At 44.3% G+C, this 21,665-nt stretch overlaps 1 long non-coding RNA gene across 5 annotated transcripts in view; it reads left to right on the forward strand.

Moving 5' to 3' along the window:
* LOC139796748 (uncharacterized) overlaps window positions 1–21,665 on the forward strand; it is a 93,158-nt gene that overhangs the window by 63,221 nt on the left and 8,272 nt on the right. For 2 of the 5 annotated variants that reach the window (XR_011726140.1, XR_011726139.1), the window contains exon 2: window positions 228–394. This is a non-coding gene — a long non-coding RNA (uncharacterized lncRNA). Of the gene's footprint in view, window positions 1–227; window positions 395–5,539; window positions 5,703–15,795; window positions 17,707–21,665 lie in introns of those variants that run through there. The other 3 variants (XR_011726137.1, XR_011726136.1, XR_011726138.1) reach the window with 3 other exon arrangements.

A 21,665-nucleotide genomic window follows, 5' to 3' on the forward strand; every position in this document is an offset into this window, starting at 1 on the left:
AAGGTGTTTGCTTTGCCTCTGACTGGAGTGCTAACAAAACTGAAGTTGATGGCCTGATTGAATAACCCTCCAGCCATAACAGCCTGCAGCTTATTTTCACCTTCAAAGATGCTTTTTTACCAGGGAAGAGGCAGGAGGGAGGTTGTCACATCTGGTCCTGATGCTGTCATGTTGCAATGGCCATTGCATGTCAGAAAGTTTATTTAATTCCCTTCTGCTCCTGCCAGACTTCTGAATCTTACAGGAAGGAAATGAGGCTCTGCTGCCTCTGCTACAGTCCATGGAACTTCTCCCAGAAGCAGGAAAAAACAGACATTTGGGGAAGTTTTGAGAGCATTACAGCCCACTGAATTTCAACAGCCCAACAGGGAATATGCTGTAAGCTGCACCAAAGGTAAGATTACAGTATTTTCACTCTTTGCCATGTCTTTTTATGTATAATATTTACCCACAATGCCATTAGGTGGTCCACTGGAAAGTGTAATTTCTTTATTAAATGTGACCATAAAACTCCTTACTGCACAGAATCACTTTGTGATGATTTCCAGTTTGCTGGAGTTTTGCTCAGCCTCAGGTAATATCCCCAGCAATGGCTGGAGGCTGTTCCACAGCTGGATGCATCCCACCCCAAAAGCTCCTTCTGACTCCTCAGTCTGCATCCCAGCTCTGTATCCCATCAGATTTCTCTTTGTCAGTCTAGAGTACAATCAGACAGCCTTTTGCTTTTTTTTTTTTTTTTTTTTTTTTAAATATTCCTTTGTATTTAGTGAAGAAATGACAGGGAAACATAAGGTTGCACAGCAATTATCTTGTTGCTAACTAGGACTTTCTGCAGCCTTCTTCTGAGCATCCCACTTGTATTACCACCAATGTCAGCCATCTGTCTGGGAAAAATTGGTGCTGTCTGCTAAGCTGGAATTGTCCCTGCTAAGCTGATGGACTCAGGAACCTTTCTGGAATCATTTCACCGTGCCTCCTCTTCCTTGTTTCCACGTGCCCACCACTGAGGTATGGGAAATCTTTAGTATTTCAGTGTAAACAGGGATTTTTGGACTTCCATAATCTTTGAAGCTGCTTTATCAGGGGTGTTGTTTGTTGTTTTGGTTTTTTTTTAATAGCTACTCAAACCCATCCAGCAAAGGAGACAGAGCTCCTCAAAAGACCTGTTCCCATTAGCACAGCTCGTGAGCAATTCCAGCAGTAGAGTTGTAGCAGGATTAAGCTGCTGATGTCTTCCCACATGAAATGTTCCTAAGTGGTTAATAAAATCTCATAAAAAAATATGCATCAAAGTCCAAAGTGCTGGGCAAATGCAGGCAAACACATTTGCACATGAGGCACTGAAACCTTGGGCAAAAAAAAAAAAAAAAAGTGAGATGTTTCTGGAGAGCTGCTCTTGTTAGGATTTATTGGAGACACAACATGATATATCAAAGCAGGACCCCAAGGAGCCTCTTATGATTGTAAAATGGCCTTGAAAAGGGAAATTGTTGCATGTAGAACAGAAAAGCTGTATGTTCCTTATACTGGAAATAGTTCAGTGTTCAGTTTGGGTGGTGATAGAAAGAGTGGAAAGGGGAGCAAGACAGCTCAGGAAAGAACCTGATCTGCAAACGAAAGCCCAGAAAACATTGTAGTCACTTCACAAGACAAATTCTGACCAACAGACAGCTCCAACTTCCTCTTTCTCTCTTTCATTTTTCTTTAAATTATTTTTTATTTTGTTTTGCCTGCCTCAACCAAAGTTGTTTCCCTACTGAAAGCACAGTCAGACCAGCAATTTCAATTTTTATCACCAGAGTTCCCTGAGATGAAGGGAGGAAATCTCAGGGCCAAGCTCAGAATTGGTTAAAGGCAAGAAAGTGATGGAATCAAGAAAAATGACCTCAGTGATGAAAGAGAAGAGGCCTCTGTCCTCTGTCCCTGATGATAACTACAGCCTGAGCTGAGTCAGGGGAGGCTGTGGAAGCTGACACAGAGAATTACAGTGTTTGAGCTGAGAAGAGATCATTTGTGTGGCTGTCCCATAGCACAGAAACCCTTGAATTCCCCCTTCTTTTAACCATCATAATTTGTGCTCAAGTGTAGCTTCATCCCAAAGCCATCTCATCCCTGGGAAAGGCTGGGACACATCCTGCACATGAAGGCATCCTTTGATCTCCTTTGGCTTTTCCTGTCGGGGTGGGAAGAGCAGCAGAAAGATGGGAGGGAAACCTCAGGTGGGATGATGGCACCACAAAGCACACAGCAATTACAGAGATAATTCTTCTTAATATATCCCAATTTTCTATCCCTTTCATTCAAGCCAACCAGGGAATAAAGTTGCATAGAAAGGTTGATAAAAATCCACTGCTTAAAACCTGCTTTCAACAGGAGTGTTACAGCTTAATGCTCTTCCAAGCACAACATATCAATCACTACAGGAATAAACACAAAATAAGTCAAAATTCACATTAAGTCTTTTCCTCCTTTTTTTTTTCTGTGGCAAAAAAAAATATCATCTCCTCGTGAGTTGAAAGGGAAATCATCACAAAAAGGATGAAGCTGCTGGGTCACCAGCAGAATTGTTGCAGGTCTCTTGTACTGAAGTGATTTTGTCATTTAAATACTTGTGAATCAAGCAACAGGATGGATCAGTGCTGCTCTCACCCTGTTTTTTAACAGATTCCTTTGAGCACAAATAAGAAAACTGTGCTGAGCTCCCTGCCCTGCTCCTCCCTGTGCCCTGGGAACAAAGTCCTGAGCTATCCTTGATGAGCCTCCCCTTGGAGGTCACGTTGGGAGAGGAGCCAAGGGAAATTCTGAAAGAGGAAAACTCAAAGGGCAAATGTTCTGCTGTCCCCCTGACCCCACCAGGGCATCCTCCAAACCAGCTTCATGGAGCTCCAGGACCTGGAGAGGTGCCCAAGCAGCACTGAGCTCCTCACTCTTCTCAACTTGGCCTTTAGTCTCAAAAAATCAGTGGGTTTCAAAAGCCACACCACAGATAGTGCTGGAAATGTCTCTTTTCTCTGTTTTATGGGAAATAAGAGTTCCTTGGCATAAACCCAGGCACAGCATTTCATGCTCATGAGTACACCTCACTTTCAAATCCCTTTATCTCTTTCTTCTCTTTTACAATGGAAGAACCAAATGAGATGTTTCATTCAAAGAGGAGGTAAGGGAACCTTAAAACAAGGAAACAAAAGCCGTAGAGTTTCCTGAATCCCCACAAGCCAGGACGAAGCACAATTTCATTTCCAAATTATAATTGTAGGAGGCATTTTAGTTTTTCCATATTTCATGTGATTACTTCTGTCTTCCCATGGAAAACGTTAATTGCAAGGGAATCAAACTTTCCCTGCAAGAATCTGAAGCAAAGAAAATGAACATGGCTTGGCTTTGAACCAACTGCCATCTTGCTCTGAGTTTCTTATTTCTTATGCCACTTTTATGCTAATGTCTCTTCAGTGATTTCTGTGATTAATGAGGCCCATTAAATATGAGGGGAGAACAGATGAACGTCCCCACTCTCAGCTAAATTGTCCTTTGAGGTCTCCAAAGGGGCTGAGCAGTGCAAGCCTGGCAGTGGCCGTGTTGGTAGCCCACAGCAGAATGATGGGGAAAAAAGGCAAGAAGAGAAGAGACAAATCTGCCTGTTTATCTCTGTGATCAGCAGTAAAAGAGAACAGTCTTCCACATCTCTTGTTGGAAACTGTACCTCCTGCTAAGTTCCTTGAGCAAACCAGTCCTTGGCACAGCGTTTGGCTGCTGGAACTGCAGCCTCTTGAAGTGTGCCAAAAAAACCCATTGATCTGAGCTGGAAGGAAACCAGGCTGAGAACTGCTCTGCAAAGCCTCCAAAATTCATTGATCCACACCTCAAAGAGGAGACTGCAGTGGTCGTATCAAAAGCAGAATAAAGCAAGTGAATGCACTATGAATACACAAAGGATGCAGGTTTGCAGCTGCTTTAGGTTATGTTATTGCTCAGGAAAGAAGATGCTCAAGCAGAGCTCTAAAAGTGTAACCCAGCAAGAGCTCTGTCCTCAGGGATCTGCTCTTTGGTCTTTGCTCACCTTTCTATGTACTGCATCAACCGAATTTGGGCAATTCTTGGTGAGCAAATTCTCTGGTTGGATCCAGATTGCATCATGCAACTCATGGGATATTTTAGGGGCTGTTTAATCCCGTGTGGAACAATGGCCCAGGGTGCCCAGGGAGGGGGTTGAGGTCTCATCCCTGGAGATATTCAAGGTGAGGCTTGAGGAGGCTCTGAGCAACCTGATCTAGGTGAGGGTGTCCCTGATACTGCAGGGGGGTTGGGCTGGGGGACCTGCAGAGGGCCCTGACAACCCCAATTATTCTGTGATTCTATGATTTTAAATCTCCCCAAATTCACCATGACTTTGCATTGCCTGGGGAAGGAGGAAGCATCCTTGATTCTGGGAGCTGCTGAGAACTCCCCTTGGCAGACAAAGATTCCCCTCTCTGCTTTAACTCTCATCTTCCTCATCCTCTTCTCAACTCCCTTTTCTCCCTTATCCCCACAGCTCTATTATTAACATTACTATTATTATTATTAATGTCAATATTAAAATTATTATTAATTATTATTACCGATATTGTTGTTGTTATTATTATTATTATCTGTTCCTATTATTTTGCTCTTTCCTGGACCTTTTTGCCCAAATCCCCAGCACCTTAGTTCTGATCCTTCTTACCCCAGAGACCTTCTAAGGGACACTTCTCTCTCTCTCTCTGATATTTCCCTGGCACACTGCTGGGGTTACCAGCATGTATAAAGAGGTAGGTGACAACACAAAGCAAGAGAAATCCATTTTGTCTTTTTCAGATCCCAGGGATTTTCTTGTTAGGAATTTGTGCTGTGCCTGACACCATGGAATTGCAGGCTCTGTCACAGCAATGCAGCAAAACCAAAGAGCACTGCAAACCCTCCACGGTGGCTTCACTTTGATGCCTCTTGTCAGAACCCAAATTGTCACCAGTTCAAGGCAGAATTAGAAAAGGTTTCTGCAAGGTGACACCACCAGCCAGCTCTTGGGTGTCTTTCCCTTAGAAATCCTTCTGTAATGAGAACCCACAAACCCAACAATTGAATCTTTGCTAAAACAGCACCCCAGCTTTAGCTCAGAAACCCAAAGGAACTGATGAACAAAGCTAAACTCAGCAACTTCCCAGCTGCTCATGATGATCTTTAGATGCCTCTCTGCAACACACTGCGTGCAGGATTCACCTCTCCTTCTCCTCTGCTTGGGGTGGAATTTTTAAACAGTTTTTTTTTTTTTGGTTTTTTCTTCAGGTTTCTCATGTCTGCATTTGCCCACACAACCACAGGGAAGCCAAGTAAATCTTTATGCCAGTGCACTTGCCTGTAAACCAGCTGGGTGCTTTTTGCTCCTGGTTACACTCCTCACAAATCACTGTGAATCCAAAGGCAGGGAGCTGCCGGGGGTTCGGTGCCAGCAAACGAGCACCCAGAGGTTCTGTTCCTTTCCTGGCTGGAACAGAAGTTGCTGCCTTCTTACTTATGCATGCAGAGCAGTGGAGGACGAGGAGCCCTCAGCCATGGGAGGCTTTCTGGAGCCAGGCACAGACCCCAGGCAATGTGCTCAGCCCTGCTGCTCTGACTCCTCGGTAAATGATGCTTGGATGAGCTTAACTTGATGGGATCCAGCCCAGGATCCAGCCCAGAATCTGGCATGGTAGGTATCCAATGCTGGGGTGGCTCAACCTGGAGAAAAGGTGGCTGAAGGGAGAGATTCTTGCTCCCTAAAATGCCCTGAGAGGAGGTTGGAGCCAGGGGGGGTCGGGCTCTGCTCCCAAGGAACAAGGGATGGGAGAACAGGAACTTTTGGCCTCAAGTTGTGCCAGGGGAGGTTTAGGTTGGAGCTGGGGAACATTTCTCCCTGGAAAGGGTTGTCAGGGCCTGGCCCAGGCTGCCCAGGGCAGGGCTGGAGTCCCCATCATCCCTGGAGGGGTTTCAGAGCCCTGGAGATGTGGGGATGAGGGACATGGGGCAGGGGTGGCCTTGGCACTGCTGGGTTATGGTTGGACCTGATGATCTTAAAGCTCTTTTCCAACCAAAAAACTTATGTGATTTTGTGATTAATGATCTATATTATCTAGGGAAGATCTTTAATTTACCACATCACTCTGATTTGAACCTGGTACCCAAACACTACTGGGACATTCCTGGACAATTCTCTGGACTCCAGTCCTCCCAGTCCATCATGCTCAACACACCAATTGAATTGCCTATAAAAGCCTCCAGAAACACCAATGCAAGGGAAGGTTTGGCCCAGATCTGTTTCCTCACTCCCTCCTGCCCTCAACCCCAGGTGAGGGTGACCAGGAAAGGTTTTTGGGAGCAGGGACTCCCTTTGGTGGGCAGCCTGCATCCCTCCTCAGCCCTCCCCATCTCCCTATCTCTTCCTTCCTGGATCCAAACCCCCTCCTGCCAGACCCCAGGCTGTCTGCTGGAGTTCATTACACCCAGATGACAGCCCAGCACCAGGTAAAGATGAGTGAAAGGAAGGTATTTAATGGCCAGATTAATTAGTTTGACTTACATGCCCCCTCCATAGGCAGGAGGTCACTGCTCTGCTGCTCCACAGGTCAGGGAATCTCCATTGCAAATAGATTCTTTTTGGAAACTGCTTTCTTCAGTGATTTCATGAAAATCCCAGCAATTATTCTGTCACAAGTAAAACCACCCTGCTGCATACTAACACCAGCCTTAGGTTTCTCCTCCCTTTAAGTCTTCATTTGTAGCCTGGCATTTCAGGGCATAATTTGAATTGATAATAACGTCATTCAAGACCCATTTTATGGATTATAGTTCCATTTTGGAGCTGTTTCAGTCATACCAGAGTAAATACTGGATCATCTTTGCAAGAAACTTCCAAATTAATGTAACTGCCAAACTTTCTGACTGAATACAAATCAGTTGCTATTACTGGGAAGTATGACAACCTCTGTTCTAAATGAGAAGAAAACAGATGAGAGGGGAAAAAAAAAAAAAAAGGAAAAAAAAAAAAAACCCCAACAAAAGCCAAACCCCAGAGTATTTCTCTTTCTTTTCTCTTTTCTCTTCAGTATTAAATTGATTGCCTGCTGCTGAGGAACCAACCCTTTAACTTGTCACTTCTGGGCTGCCTCAGTGGCTTTGCCCATCAGAAGCCTTGGTTGGTCCATGTCAAAGCTGCTTCCCCAGCTCTCTGCTCCTTGGAAAAAAAGGCTTCTTGACTGCAAAACAGTCAGGACAAGACCCTCAGCTCCAAGGGCTTCAGCTCCATTGATTTCTGTTGTTTCAATGGAATTGCTTGGATTTATACCAGCTGAAAGTCTCTCCCTTGATCTGCCTGGCCTGGGCATTTGGGCACTCACAGCACAGGTACATTTCATGGCTTTAATTCAGGATTGGTTTGGGATCCCCTCTTGTACCAAAGCTGTCAGATTTATTTGAAGAAGAGAATGCAACCTCAAATATTCTGAACTCCTACATCAGCTTCCAAATCCCAAAGGAGACCTTTAAATAAACAACTGTGTTTATTTTGCATCTCTGAATTTTTGAAGCTCATAGAGATGGATTTAATTACTTTTAATTTGGCATGGAAGTTTATAAACTCCCTTGAACTCTTCACTGCATTTTATGAACCTTGTCCATCTGTCTACACCTCTGTCCTGCTGCATCCCATGCACAAACCAGCAGTAGAAAACACCCTTACAAGAGCAGATAACATTAGATTGTCCTTATCACTCTACAAAAGACTCAAATATCCTTAAAATATATAATTTAAAAATATATTTTTAAAAAAATGTAAAAATTATAAAAAGAAGACTTAAATTCTTCTATACTCCCTTGATGCCAGGACCTGCAGGTGGAAGAAAAACAGGAATAAATATTACCAGGCTTGTGCAACCACATGAGCTGAACCCACAAGCTTCTGCACTGGTTTTTGAAGATGTTTTCTCCTTCCCACTCCACGTTTCTTTGCCAGCACTTCCTCTGCTACAAAAGTTTTTCTTCTCATGCTGGCAGGTGAAATCCAGCCTGTGCCTTTGTCACCCCATCATTGCCTGGGGTGTTCTTTCCTTCCAGACTGGTAAGTTGAGGAAAGAGTAAAAGGCAAACCTTGATCTTTGCCCATCTTTGAAAAGATCATTTGTCCATAAAAAAATACAAGATGCCCCTAAATTGAAACAGGGAAGGTGGGGGGGGCAGAATTCCCAGAATTCAGTTGTCACACCTCTCAAATGCCAAATCTCAGGCTGAGAGCAGCTGGGATTTATTTCTTTTTCATTTGCTATGTAAATCAAAGTGAAGGCATCAGAAGGAACAAAGGGAATGAGAGGAAGTGCTGTTCAGGAGGTGTCATGGATTAATCAAACGTAATCCTTTATTCAACATTTAGTTGAAAAAAAAAAAAAATGAGCCTGTACAAGCAGAGGTAAATCTGGGTGTTAGGTACAAATGATAATCAAGCCCTAATATGGGAATGCTACAGCCCTGGGGTATTTTATTCTGGATGTCTTAAAGGAGTAATAGGAAAAATAGGATTGGATCAACATGTCCTAAGGCTGGGTCAAACATACGTAAGATTCAGAGAGGAATGGTAAGATGGGAATGATATCTGCAGTCTGCCTGCCTTCTGCCCTCCCTGGAAGTTCTTTTCATTTCAGAGAATCAGAGAATGGCTGAGGTTGGGAGGGAGCTCAGGGACACCTCTCATCCAGCCCAGGTTGCTCCAAGCCTCATCCAACCTGGCCTTGAACACCTCCAGGGTTGGGAATCTCAAGGGCAGAGGCAGCCTGGGATGTTTTCTTTGAACCTCAGCCATGGCTGAATTGTTGGGCAATAAAACAGCAACACCCACCTTGGGTTAGAGCCTGGTTATGGAGGCACCAGCTTCCCAAAAGATGAAGTAAGGAAGAGGTGTGGATTTTGGATCAGTGCAGATCTTCCCCTGGGGAATGGCAGTGACCAAAGGGAAGGGGAGGTCAGGCACTGCAGGACCAGGTGGCCTTGATCTTTGATGTCCAAGTCCCCAGCTCTGTGGGAATAAAAGCCCTGGAAGCTGGAGGATTTGAGGGCTTATAGGGGGGTTAGAGATATTTATTCTTAGAAAAGAAAGAGGAATGAAAGATATGAGAGATGGCAGAAGAATCATGCCCTGGGAGAGAGAGATATTTAATGAGTGTCTGTAAGGAAAAACCAGCCTAGAAAACTCTGTAAATCTTCCCTTTTTCATGCATTTTAGTGTCCCAAAACACAGGTCAATAAATGTTGCTTTCACTGGGGCTTTTAATGTCTGATAGAATTCCTTTGTCACTGTATTTTATGGCAGTGACATGACAACAGAAAAAGCCTGCCTGAAACTTCAGAGGCAACAAGAATTTCTCAGAAAACCCTTAAGCCTCCACTCTTCCAACATCAAGGAATGTTTTTCAACGTGGCTGTGCATGAGATGAAACCAGCAAGGGGGAATAACACAAAAGCTTCCAGCAGGTCACCTGCATTAAGTACAAGGCCACATAAGGTGTGGAACAGCCCCTGGCAACCTCTCTCAAAGGATCTCGTGCCATTGCAACATGATTTCACAAAGCAGAAATGGCTCTGTTTTCTGCTCTGTGTTTTCTCCTGGCCTTGCCTTGCACCTGGTTAAGGTCTCCCAGGTAAAAGCTGGGTTTTAGTTACCTGTTACTCAGGTGGCCAACCCTATCCTAGGAGGCATCAAGAGGAAAATGGCCAGCAGAGCAAGAGAGGAGATTTTCCCTTATTCCACACTTGTGAGACCCCACCTTGAATAATGTGTCCAGTTCTGGTGTCCCCAGCACAGGAAGGACACAGATCTGTTGGGATGAGTCCAGAGGAGGCCACAAAGCTGATCCAGGGGCTGGAGCAGCTCTGGCAGGAGGAGAGGCTGAGGAGCTGGGATTGTTCAGCCTGGAGAAGAGAAGACTCCAGGGGGACCTTAGAGCTGCCTTCCAGTACCTGAAGGGAACCTCCAGGAAGGCTGCAGAGGGACTTTTCCTCAGTGTCCAGGGATAGGAGAAGGGGAAAGGGATTGAAAGTGCAGGAGAAGAGGTTCAGGCTGGAGCTGAGGAAGAAGTTCTTCAGGAGGAGGGTGCTGAGCCTCTGGAACAGATTGCCCAGAGAAGCTGTGGCTGCCCCCTCCCTGGAGGTGTTCAAGGCCAGGTTGGATGAGGCTTGGAGCAACCTGGGCTGGATGAGAGGTGTCCCTGGGCATGGCAGGAGCTTGGAGGCTCTAAGGGGGTTGGATCTCTAAGGCCACTTCTAACCTAAGCCATTCCAAGATTATATTTCAATAGGGGAGTTGGGGAAGATGCTGGCCAGAAACTGAAGTCCTTTCTGCAGAGCTGCAAGAGCATCAGTACCCTGGTCCTCAGTTATCAGGATGGTGCAAATCTTTCTCTTCTGTCTCTCTCCTCTCCCTCTTTTTCTTGGTGTGGTTTGGTGAGAGCATTAAGGGGAAGAAAAAAAAAAAAACCACAACAATTTACATGGGGCAATGAATGCAGAAATTCTAATGCCATGAGTCCCCACCTCCCCCTCCACTGGCAACAATTATCAGCTTCTGACTTGGGTTGGATTTCAGCCCACATCCTTGCCATGCTGGGGAACAAACTGAGACCTTCCTCCAGCCCCTGTAAAGTGCCCACATCCTCCTCCTTACCCACCCATCCTTCCCCTCCATTGTGTTCCTTCTGTCTGGAATAGTCGACAAGCTGAGATGGAGCAAGTTTCTGCTATGTTGATGCTAAGTCTGAATGCTGCCAGAGAGATGAAGGAGTGTGAGAGGCTTCCAGGAGTGAATTTCCAAGAAGCTGTGGAGCATTTAATTGTGTGACTCCCTTTAGAGTTAATGGAACCATAAACCTCTCCATTAACTGCAAAATGGGTCCTGTAGCAGTGTGAGAAGCTTGACAGGAGCACCCGTTGCAAGCCCTCTGCCCTCTTTTAGTGTTTGTTGTGGGGAGATTATTGCATCCAACCACTCATCTCAATGCCTTTCATAGGAAATTAATTTGAGATGAGGCATCTGAGAGAAAAGGGAACTGCCTAGTGGGGAAGGCAGGAAAAGGTTGGGAAACCTCTCCACAGAATCAAGGCTCCTACAGGAGGATCAGGAAAGAAGCAGCCCAGGAACTGCAGGGCCAAGCATGCAGTCAGGGTTGTGCCACTCAGACCCTCAGCTGGTTGTTTCCCAAACAGGATCCACTGAAGCAAGGGATTGGAGATTGGGAGTGGATGCTGGAGATTGGGATTGGAGATTGGGAGATTGGATCATGGCTGTCAGGCTGCAAACTGACCAGTGGCCAAGCCTAGAGCAGGGTCATGATTTAATGGAGGAACTTCCTGAAAAAATGATGGGAAAATGCCTTCTCCTTTGAAAGCTGATCAATGCTAGAAGTCACCTTCTTTTTTCTTTTTTCTTTTTTTTTATTTTTTTTTATTTGACTTCTTACAAGGAAATGCCCAAGCCAGCAGGCACCCAGCACAGGCTGAAGATCAGCAGCAGGATGAGCTTCCAGGTTTGAGCCTCAAAGCCAGAGGAGCTCTTTCCAACAGGACTGTTGGATGCTGAAGCTGGAAGACACCGAGGTCCCTGTGCTGCTGCTCCCTCCTGCAGTGCTGAAGCCTGGTGCTAGCAGGAGCTTTTGGCTCCTGATGCCTTGGCACCTTTTCCTATCATTTCCAAGGCCCCAGTGCCTTCTCCATCTGGAAGAAGCCTCATGTTTTCATGGCTGGCTTGCCCTGCACAAGACATGCTCATTTTGACATTGTCACCACATGGTGCCTTTTGAGTTTCCAAAGAGAATCAGCAAGAGTCACTGGGCTTGGTCTAAGCAGCAGCTTTTATCCTGAGAGGATCTGGGGGTTATGAAGGGAGAAGGAACATCTTTATTTCTCTGGTTGCCAAGAATTATTGGAACCCTTCTGCTCAGTTTTCATTGGCTCTGCTTATTTATCCTGCCTGCTTCACTTCTCAGCTAGCAAAGTCCTTTTATCCTGCAAAATATTGAGTGCAGGAAAGGGAACAAACAGGACAAAAGTCCTTCTTGCCATCTGCCAAAGCACCTTCCAACCTGGAGTCTCCAGAAGGATGGCTGGAGCTCCAGGGGCACAGCACATGGACCTCCCTCATGTCAAGCAAGGATCTGTGAGGTTGTTTCTGGAAGTTCAGTTTAGAAGAGAGAGGAAAAAAAGGAATTTTCTGTGTCCTTCCCCTCAGATCCTTGATCTGTGCTCTCAGGCATCCCAGCTCAGCAGAAACCTGGGACTGAAGGACCTGGCCCCAAATGACTTAAAGAAATGCAATGTCCCTGCACCTGGATGCAAATGTGGGGATTATCTCTACAGCTTCCATCAACAGAGCATTAAAACACCTTTCCCTGACCTCTGCTGATCTGGGGCTCTAAAGATTTGCCCAAAATTTGCTGCTTACCATGCCAGCCCCAGGCTTTCAAAGGGGAACATTTCTAGCTGCCACTTGCATTATTTGTGGAGCAGTGTGTGCTTTCTAGATGTCCTTTTGGAAGCATTAGATGTATGATCATTATTTAGAAATCAGCTTTTTTTGCCCAGGCTGCCCAGGGCAGGGCTGGAGTCCCCATCATCCCTGGAGGGGTTTCAGAGCCCTGGAGATGTGGGGATGAGGGACATGGGGCAGGGGTGGCCTTGGCACTGCTGGGGTGAGGGTTGGAATTTATAATCTTAAAGTTATTTCCCAACCTAAATGATGATTCTATGATCCATACAGACCCCACTCAGCAGCCTGATTAAGACAAAGCCTTCTGATGTAACCCAGAGCTGTGCCCCCAAAATCAGGGACCCCAATGATTGGTAAATGATGAACATTTAAACCAATTTCTTCTTCTGCCAAGGCTCTGAACAGGAGGGAGTGGAAATAACATTGAAAATAATTTTCCACCATCCTGCCTCCCCTGGGTTCCTCTATATCTCTTAGCTCTCTGCCCAAGTTTAACAAGCTCATATTTTTAATCAATGAAATCACCCACTTGTAATTAACCAGAAAACATCAGCCTTGTCAACTGACCTTTCTGTTTGATGGAATAAATATAATTACATTGTCACTTCAGTCTGGTTTAACAAACAACCAGAAAATGTTCTTTAATCAGCTGCCACACCGAGATGGCAGTCTGTGATGGTTTAAAAGAATGTTTAATCTTAGTTAATTAATACTGTCTAATCTACCAGAACTAATGAACTTTCAGCTACAATAGCAGGTCACGGCCATTGTATTCACTGACATGTAAACATTACAAGTTACAAATTTATCAAGGCACGAATTCCAAAGAATAAAAGTGAAATGTCACCCCTACTAAATTTATATCTATTTTAATGGCTCTCCTCCTGTAATTACATGGGAGGAATCAGAAAAGGAATAACCCACTTACACGCAGCACAAAGTTGTCAGTGTTGGAACCCTCCAAAAGCAGGGAGACAAAGTACTAAAATTAGCCCAGAAGGCAGTATCATCAATAATAACTATTTATTAAATCATCTTTTAACGTTCCCCCACCCACTCACACAATCCCCCTTATTCTGGGTGGCACAGCCATATTCTAGGAAAGGGAAAGGAAAAGAAATTAAGGAGGGAAATTGCCAGCAGTGCCTGAGGGGTTCAGCCACAAGGTGGGAGGAGGATGAAATTTTCATTCCAGCTTGGTTGGTGCCCACCAGGAGCTCCCCAAGCTCCTCACCTCCCTCCCACCTCCCCGTGCTCCTCTGCTGCCACCTTTCCCAGTTTCACCATTGGAGATCCACAGGGGGAAGTGGTGGATTTGGTGGTTTAGTGGTGGGTTTGGCAGTGCTGGGCTCCCAGCTGGACTTGGCCATCATAAAAATGTCTTTTCCAGCCTTAATAAAGATTCTCTGACTCAATCAAAGTCAGAGCCCAGGGCTCACCTCTCCTGTGAGGACCTCAGAAGCTTTATCTGTAGTGCAAAGATCACCTTTGGAAAACAGCAGGGAGGTTTCACATCCAGAAGTGTTGGTGGAACACCTTCCTGGCCATTCCTAAGACTCATCAAAAAAAAAAAAAAAAAATAAAGTCAACAAAGGAAAAGTAAGCCAAGCAAGATAAATTTCACTCGAGTCCTTAAAAAAAAAAAAAAAAAAAGAGAAGTTATTTGAGAAACATCCCCCCCCCCTCCACTGCTATTAACTCTTAATAAGTAAGATAAAACATAAGAAGTTTCAGAAGACTGGAAAAGTCTGAATGTGGTGTTCACATTCAAAAAAGCAGTTGTGATGAAACAAGTAATTTACAGGCTGATTAATCTGTCCTCATTCCCAGGCAAAATAATGAGGAAGCTGATATGGAGATCAATAAGGATTAAAAGATAGGGATATAATTAATTCCAGTCAACAGTGTTCCTTGAAAAATAAGTCATGTCAGACAAATCTGATTTCATTCTTTTATGAGCTTAAACATTTGGTGAATAAAGGTATTTGCAGGGAAGCCATCTCACTAGATTTCTGTAGCACATTAAAAAAAAAATAAATCCCATGGCTTGGTATTCTCCTACACTATTTACAGTGGACAGCACGAAAGGTGATGAGATTACTTCCCAATTATTTAAAATAGTTTGGGCTGCCTGTACTTAGAGCAATGAGAAAGGCTCAGAGTGAGCCTGGGGTAGAGAGGAGAGAGAAATCATTTAAGGGTAGGGAACCACAAAACTTGGAAACCTTGGATGAGGCTGGGAGCAACCTGGGCTGGATGAGAGGTGGGGAGGTTGGAGATGATCCCTAAGGTCCCTCCCAACCTCAGCCATTCCATGATTCCATGAAGTTATTTCATTTCTGCACAGAGCACTGGGGAGGCTGCACAGTCACCCTAAGCACAGATCTGGTATTTGTAGAAGGATGGAAAACACTGAAAGGTGCACAAAAGGACTGAAAAAAAAAAAAAAAACAAAAAAAAACAAACCAAGAAAAACCCAACTTCCATGGGCCAGAATGAAAATTTCTGGCAATGAGCAGGAACTGCCAATTTCCACCTTTGGAAAGTGCCCAGTAAATCACATCCCAGACCCTGGAGAGCAAAGACAAACCTAAAATCCCAGAATATCAGGTGGGAAGGGCCCCCAAGGCCCATCTGCTCCAACCCTTCTCATATTCTTGTTTCTCTGAGATGTCTCAGCACCCCCTGGAGCTGAGACTTCAAACTTTCCAGAGTGGGGGAATCCCCCCCTTCCCCTGGGAGACCATTCCAAACCCAGGGGCAAAAGAAAGATAAAAGGCAGAACATAAAGATAATGTTGGAATTGTGAGACATTGGAATCAGCATGGGGATGCCTTTGGCACAGCAGGGACATCCCTGACCCATGGGACCTGTGTCCCATTGGCACATCTTTAATGGAGAGGAGAGAGGAGAGACCAGGGTCTGCTGAGCCTGAGCCATGCAGATAACAGGGACAGTTCCTTCTGGCACTGAGAGAAACCAGAAAGTCTGGGAAAAAGCTGGAATATGAGCCCAGATTCTATTAAAATACCTTCCAAGGTTCACTTATATTATTATATATTTTGTTGTATATTATATTATAAATGCAATGTAAGATATTATATATTATAAATATATTAGATTTATTCCTATTATAAATATAAATATATTTATTATGTATTCATTTTATATAATATATTATTTATACATTTATTGTTATTATTATTATTGTTGTTGTTATTACTATTATAATATATTCAAGGTTCACTTTCTAGACCTGTTGATCTATTTCTTGCCAGTTCTTGGACCACCACCTTCCTCCATCCTCCCAGCACCTCACCTGGAAGAGCCACACTTCACACACCAGACAATTCCTCAGAGATGTCCAGGTCTCTCCACCAGCTGTAGAAAAAGCCAAGATTATAGATTTAGGACTGTAGATTTTAGGTGCTTTTTAAGATGGCTAAACTAGAATATAATGAATGCCACCAAGAATAATTAAGGATAAAAATGGAAGTAAGCCTCTAGGCTGAAGCAAATGAGCTCTTTTTCATTATTATTCTTTTTGCCTCCTTCAAGTTCATGATTAGATAAAGTTTGAAAGCTGGCTGGCATGATCAGCTTTGATTATTTCCATTTGATTTTCTCACTACACTTTTTCCTCTCCATTTCTCTTACTCGTCGTGTTATTACACCCTTAAAAGGTATTTTAAATTAATTTACAGCACTGTGTGAACACTAGTAAAAATATTAGCCTTCAAAGAGTTCTGTCAATGAGGAAAGCATGTTCATTCTTCCTTGAACAAAGTATATTATAAAAACTGTAACCCATAAAACAAAAGCTTACTCGCATTTTTCCGCTCCTTAAATCCATCCCTGAGCTAATGCAAGGAAACTTAGCACTTAATTTAAAATAAATATGCATGGAAAAACCAGCACACCTCACCAAACCTGCATATTTTGTGTCAGCTGGGAGGAAATTATTAGTATCTGAAAGGCTGTGGTCATGCTCAGCAGCAAATACAAGGGTGCTGATGCAAATTTGTGTGGAAATGATATTTTTTCCATGTTGCTATGGAAAGCTCTGATGCTGTCAGCTGAGCGTGCCACTACAGCTGTAATTTGGTCACGAAAACAGGGATTGACTGGGAGGCTTTTTTACCTTCCAGGTTGCAAACACATTTGTACCACAGACTTCAATAGAATTCTTTCTGGAGAACTGGGCTGGACAGAAAAAAAAAGCCTTTTTTTAAGAAAAAAAAAAAGTAGCAGAATTAAGGTGCTTTTCGTGTGTTTGCTGAAGGAAGAGGGAAGGAATGAGCCCAGAATCAAGGGTTAATCTTGATTAATGAATCCAGACCTGCTGGATTCCACCTTTTTGCTTTTTTTTCCTTACCTTTCCTCTCCTCTCTTCCCACTCCATCCAGGCTTGGCCAGAACCCAACCTTCCCATTCCTGCTGCCCCCATACCTCATCATCAGCTCCACAAGTGGAAACTGAAGAGGTATTTTGGATAGGGTGACATTTTCCAGCAATTTGGGGCACCAGGCAGGAAAACCTCCATCAAGAACAAACCTGGGGGCTTTAAACTGGCTGCTCTCCCACCAGGTACTGGGGGCAAACTGGGAACTCAGAGAGGCTGAAGCTGACTGCAGCCCTGCACCCCCCCTTTTCCTCCAAACCTCTTCAACACCAAGAAAACTTTAAGAGCTTCCAAAGTCACAATAATAATGTTGCTAATTTAATTTTGTCAGGAATCAGATGGAAAGTAAAGGGCTTAAAAACAAGGAAGGGGTTAGAAAAAGAAAGTCCTCAGAATGGGTAAATGAAGGTAAATGAGACACAGGTTCACCAGCAGGAGCTGCAGAGGGGAAACAAACCCAGCCCAGCAGGCAGAAAAAATGTAAATGGAAAAAAAGCAGATGCCTGACTCTCACTAGCAGAGATTTTCATAGAACCACGGAATGGTTTGGGTTGGAAAGAACAAACCATGGTCAGGGACACCTCCCACCAGCCCAGGTTGCTCCAAGCCCCATCCAACCTGGGCTGAGACACTGCCAGGGATGGGGCAGCCACAGCTTCTCTGGGAAACCTGGCACAGGGGCTCAGCACCCTCAAATTAAAGGATTTTTTCCTAATATCCAACCTAAATCTCCCCTCTTGCACTTTAAAGCCCTTCCCCCTCATCCCATCCCTCCCTGCCCTTGTCCCATGTCCCTCCCCAGCTTTTCTTTGCAGAAATCAGAGGCACTTTCTGCTTTGCTTTTGGGTGGGTGGCAATGATGAGGAGCAGAGGGGCCACACTGCACGTGTGGAACGGTGGAAAAAGAACTGTGCTGAAGCAGAGAGAAGGCAAAAGTCTCTTGCAGTGGATCTGTGAAGTACTGGATATTGTGACTGACTTGGGAAATTGCTTTCAGCAGGCTCTGCTCATCCACTATCTTCAAACCTATCAATTCAGCAGCTTCAGCCTCCAGTTCCCATCCAGGCCCTAATAAAGCTGTCGGAACAAAATGTTTGCAGAAGAAATTTCCATTGAAAGTTGTCTTCTGACCGAGTCCTAAAAGTATTTTTTCTTTTTTTCTTTTTTCTTTTTTTTTTTCTTTTTTTTTTCTTGCATCCAAGGCCACAGCAGCACAGGAAGGGAACACAAATTGATTTGCAGGGAAAATATGCCAAGACTGTAATTCTCTTCCTTCAAGTAAATGGATTCCTTTTAATAGGTGGAAGGCTCCAGCATTATTAATTAAGACTCTGCAGACAGTTGATTTGAGAAGTTTTTGAGATCAGCTACAATGTATTAAGGTTGATGCCAAAGCAAATAATTTCAGCACCAGGCTTTGAAACTTATCTGCAATTTCCTTTCATTCTTTCCCTGTATTTTGAAAAGGAATAAACCTGTCCCAGGAAAGGAGCAACCTTGCTGCCTGCTTTTAAAGCCCTGCAATGTATTTTTTGTCATTGCTGTTAAAAATGACAACTGAAAACCCAGCTGATAATCCAGACAGCCTGAAAATAAAGAGAACCTCTCTTTTACTCAGCTTAAAAGGCACTTTCTTTGCAGCATCTCTGCTTGTTAGAATGCAGTTGGGTGGCAATCTGAAAAGCATTAAAACCTCCCCAATCATTTCTACTGAATTCATCCTGGAAGCTCAAGCACAGCCCTTCCTAAATTATATATAAGAGCATTTATTTTTGTTATTCCTATTATTTTTATTATTCAGTAAAAGCACCGAGTAAGAACAAGCTTTGACTAAAGGAACAAAATTGTGTTTGCTGTGCTCAAAGAGGAAAAAAAAAAGTAGTATCACATTAAACACAGCTAAAACCACACTATAAGCAAATGATTTACTTCAGTCACTGTTACCAACTCACAGTCACATCCTTACAACTACAATAGACACACTTTTCTTACAGCTCTAAGGAACTAGAATTCAATTGCAGTTTTGCTTTAAACATCAAAGTTTACAGCTGCTCTTTAAGGAGGGGAAAGTTGGAAAAATATGAAACCAAAGAACCAGAGAAGTGCTCAGAACAAATAAATCATCTTTAAAAACCACCCCTCTCGTGTTTCTTAAGCCAAAGGGATGAACCTGGGGGTGAGTCAGAACTCTGAGTTCCTATGTGCAGCAAATCAGTGGAGGAAAAAACCAAAACTTTTCTTTGGTTTGCTTACAAGTGCCCAGCAGGCACCACCTCTCTGCACTGAGCTGTCAGGCAGGCAGTGGGGGCTGAATTCTCAGAGCCCTGAAACCAAGACCCCCAAATATTGCTGCTCAAGACCATTTTTCCTAAGATGAGCTGAGTACTGAGCTGTGGCACAGGTACAGTGTTCCCAGGAGCTGCAGAGCACTTGGATGGAGCTTTTGGAAGCAGATTTTGGCAGATCTTCACCCTAAGCACCACCTCACCCCATAACACATCCAGCAATGCTCTGGAGGGCTGGGATGCTGCTTATCATGAAAGGGGTCTCATTCAGCATTGCAAAGCCCAATTTTTCCTCAGTGCATCTCATTGCTGCACCAAAAGTGATCTTTCCCTGATTTCTTAGGGATATATTTAAGACCACACACAGAGGATGACATCTGGGAAACTCTGAGCAAGTGTCTCCAGCAAGGATGCTCCAACCTGGCAACTCCCACCCTCTGTTTTCCCACAGCCCTTGGCATTCAGGGGAGCAACCATACCAGATAAAACCAACAGCAGAAGGGAGGGATGTCAGCTGCTGTCTTCTCCCTGGAGGCCTCTAATCCCCTTGACAGGAAATTATCTAGGAAAAAAAAAAAAAAAAAAAAAAGACACCAACTGAAAACTGATTGTATCTGGACTCAGAACTGTGCTGGGGAAGAAAATGAGGAGTCAATGGTTCTGGCTTTGCTATGCCCTTGCAAGTCTGCACCTCGAGGCTGGATCTAAGGAATCTTGCAAGAATCCTAACACAAAATGCCCTTGGGTGTAAATTTGAAATGAGGTGCTTTCATTTCCACTCCTCCATCACTTAGGGCCTTTCAGCTGGGTTTCTAAAAGACTGCCCTGCTGTGTCAAACCAACCTGGAGCTGGGTGCATTAAATAAGAAAAGATGGGCTTTTCCAGGCCTGGTTCTCTCCAGGCTGCTGTTGGCAGTGCAGCAGATGGTTTTCTTCTGGGTGGGAATTTCTCAGCTGCAGTGTAATGGTTTCCCATTAATAATGCACCCAATTGAGGCAACAAGAAGAAGTGAAAGGGCAGATTATAATTAGCCTTGTGCAGCAACCAGGTACCCAAAATACAGGTCATTATTTCAGCTCATCTAAATGCTTGTCCCCTTAACAGCAACACATAACTGCCTTCTACTGGGGCTGCCCATGTTAACAACTTTTCCTGCTGTATCTAAGAAGCTGCAGGGGTTTTAATTGGGCAAACTCTCTGTAGAAAGGAATTGGAAGTGAAAGGCACAAGAAGTTGGGGTTGTTCAGTCTGGAGAAGGGGAGAATCTGAGGATCCTCCAATACCTGAAGGGGCTACAAGAAAGCTGGGGGAGGGCTTTGGACACGGGGGGGTAGGGAGAGGACAAGGGAAATGGGTTAAAACTTGGAGAGGGGAGACTGAGGTTGGACATGAGGAGGAAATTCTTTCTTGGGAGGGTGCTGAGACATTGGAACAGGTTTCCCAGAGAAGCTGTGGCTGCCCCATCCCTGGCAGTGTCTCAGCCCAGGTTGGATGGGGCTTGGAGCAACCTGGGCTGGTGGGAGGTGTCCCTGACCATGGCAGGGGGTGGCAATGGAGGAGCTTTAAGGTCCCTCCCAATTCAAATAATTTTGTGATTCTGTGGTATTTACACAACAAAGGGAGAGGAAAACACAACCTCCTTGCAGGACTTAGCACTCCTGTTTAACAAATCATCTTCTACCAGTAGTGAATGAAAGCATCTCCCTGGAAGGCTCAGTGAAGGTGCTGCTGTCCTCAGGCTCCATTACACTGAATTTAACATTTGTATTTCCCTGTTTGGATCCTGGGATGACCCCAACCCGTGGAGGGGAACATTGCAGTCAATCCTGGAGGAAAGCTGAGGTGTCCCTGGGCATGGCAGGGGGTGGCAATGGAGGAGCTTTAAGGTCCCTCCCAACCCAAACCATTCCATGATCAGTCAATCATCAACCCAGCTTAAGAGCATTGGAATTTCAGCCACTTTGTTGCAGAACCTCCTGATTTTCTCTCCTGTAACACTACAGCCAGCATCTCACTGTGACAACTTTGTTTATCCCATCTTAAAGGGTTGTGAGATGTTGATAATGGGAATATTAGAGGAAAAGAAATAAAAATGAAGTCTTGCTCTTACAAGCTGTCCTTATTTCTGCTGGAATTGTTCTTCCCTTTGATGTGCATGTCAAAGTATTCTCAGGAACACCAGTAACTACAGGGTTTTCCCCTCTGTACTTTAACACAGACACTGTAATACTAGAGGGAAACTGAGAGCAGTTTGCACTCTTTTACTTAAATCTGCTGCTTTTCTAGCTGCTCTTCAAAGCTGCAGTGAAGGAAGAAAAAAGTCCCTTTGATCTCACTGGAAAATGGATAAGGTTCCCATGGAAAGCAGAGAAAAGGCTAATTCCAACTTTTCCTCAAAGATTGCTCTTTTGCCTCATTCCTTGTGAAGCCCCTGTGCTGGCTTTGTGTTTTGAGGGACAT

This window comes from Heliangelus exortis, chromosome 5 (genome assembly GCF_036169615.1).
Source record: "Heliangelus exortis chromosome 5, bHelExo1.hap1, whole genome shotgun sequence".
In the NCBI taxonomy this organism is placed as follows: Eukaryota; Metazoa; Chordata; class Aves; order Apodiformes; family Trochilidae; genus Heliangelus; species Heliangelus exortis.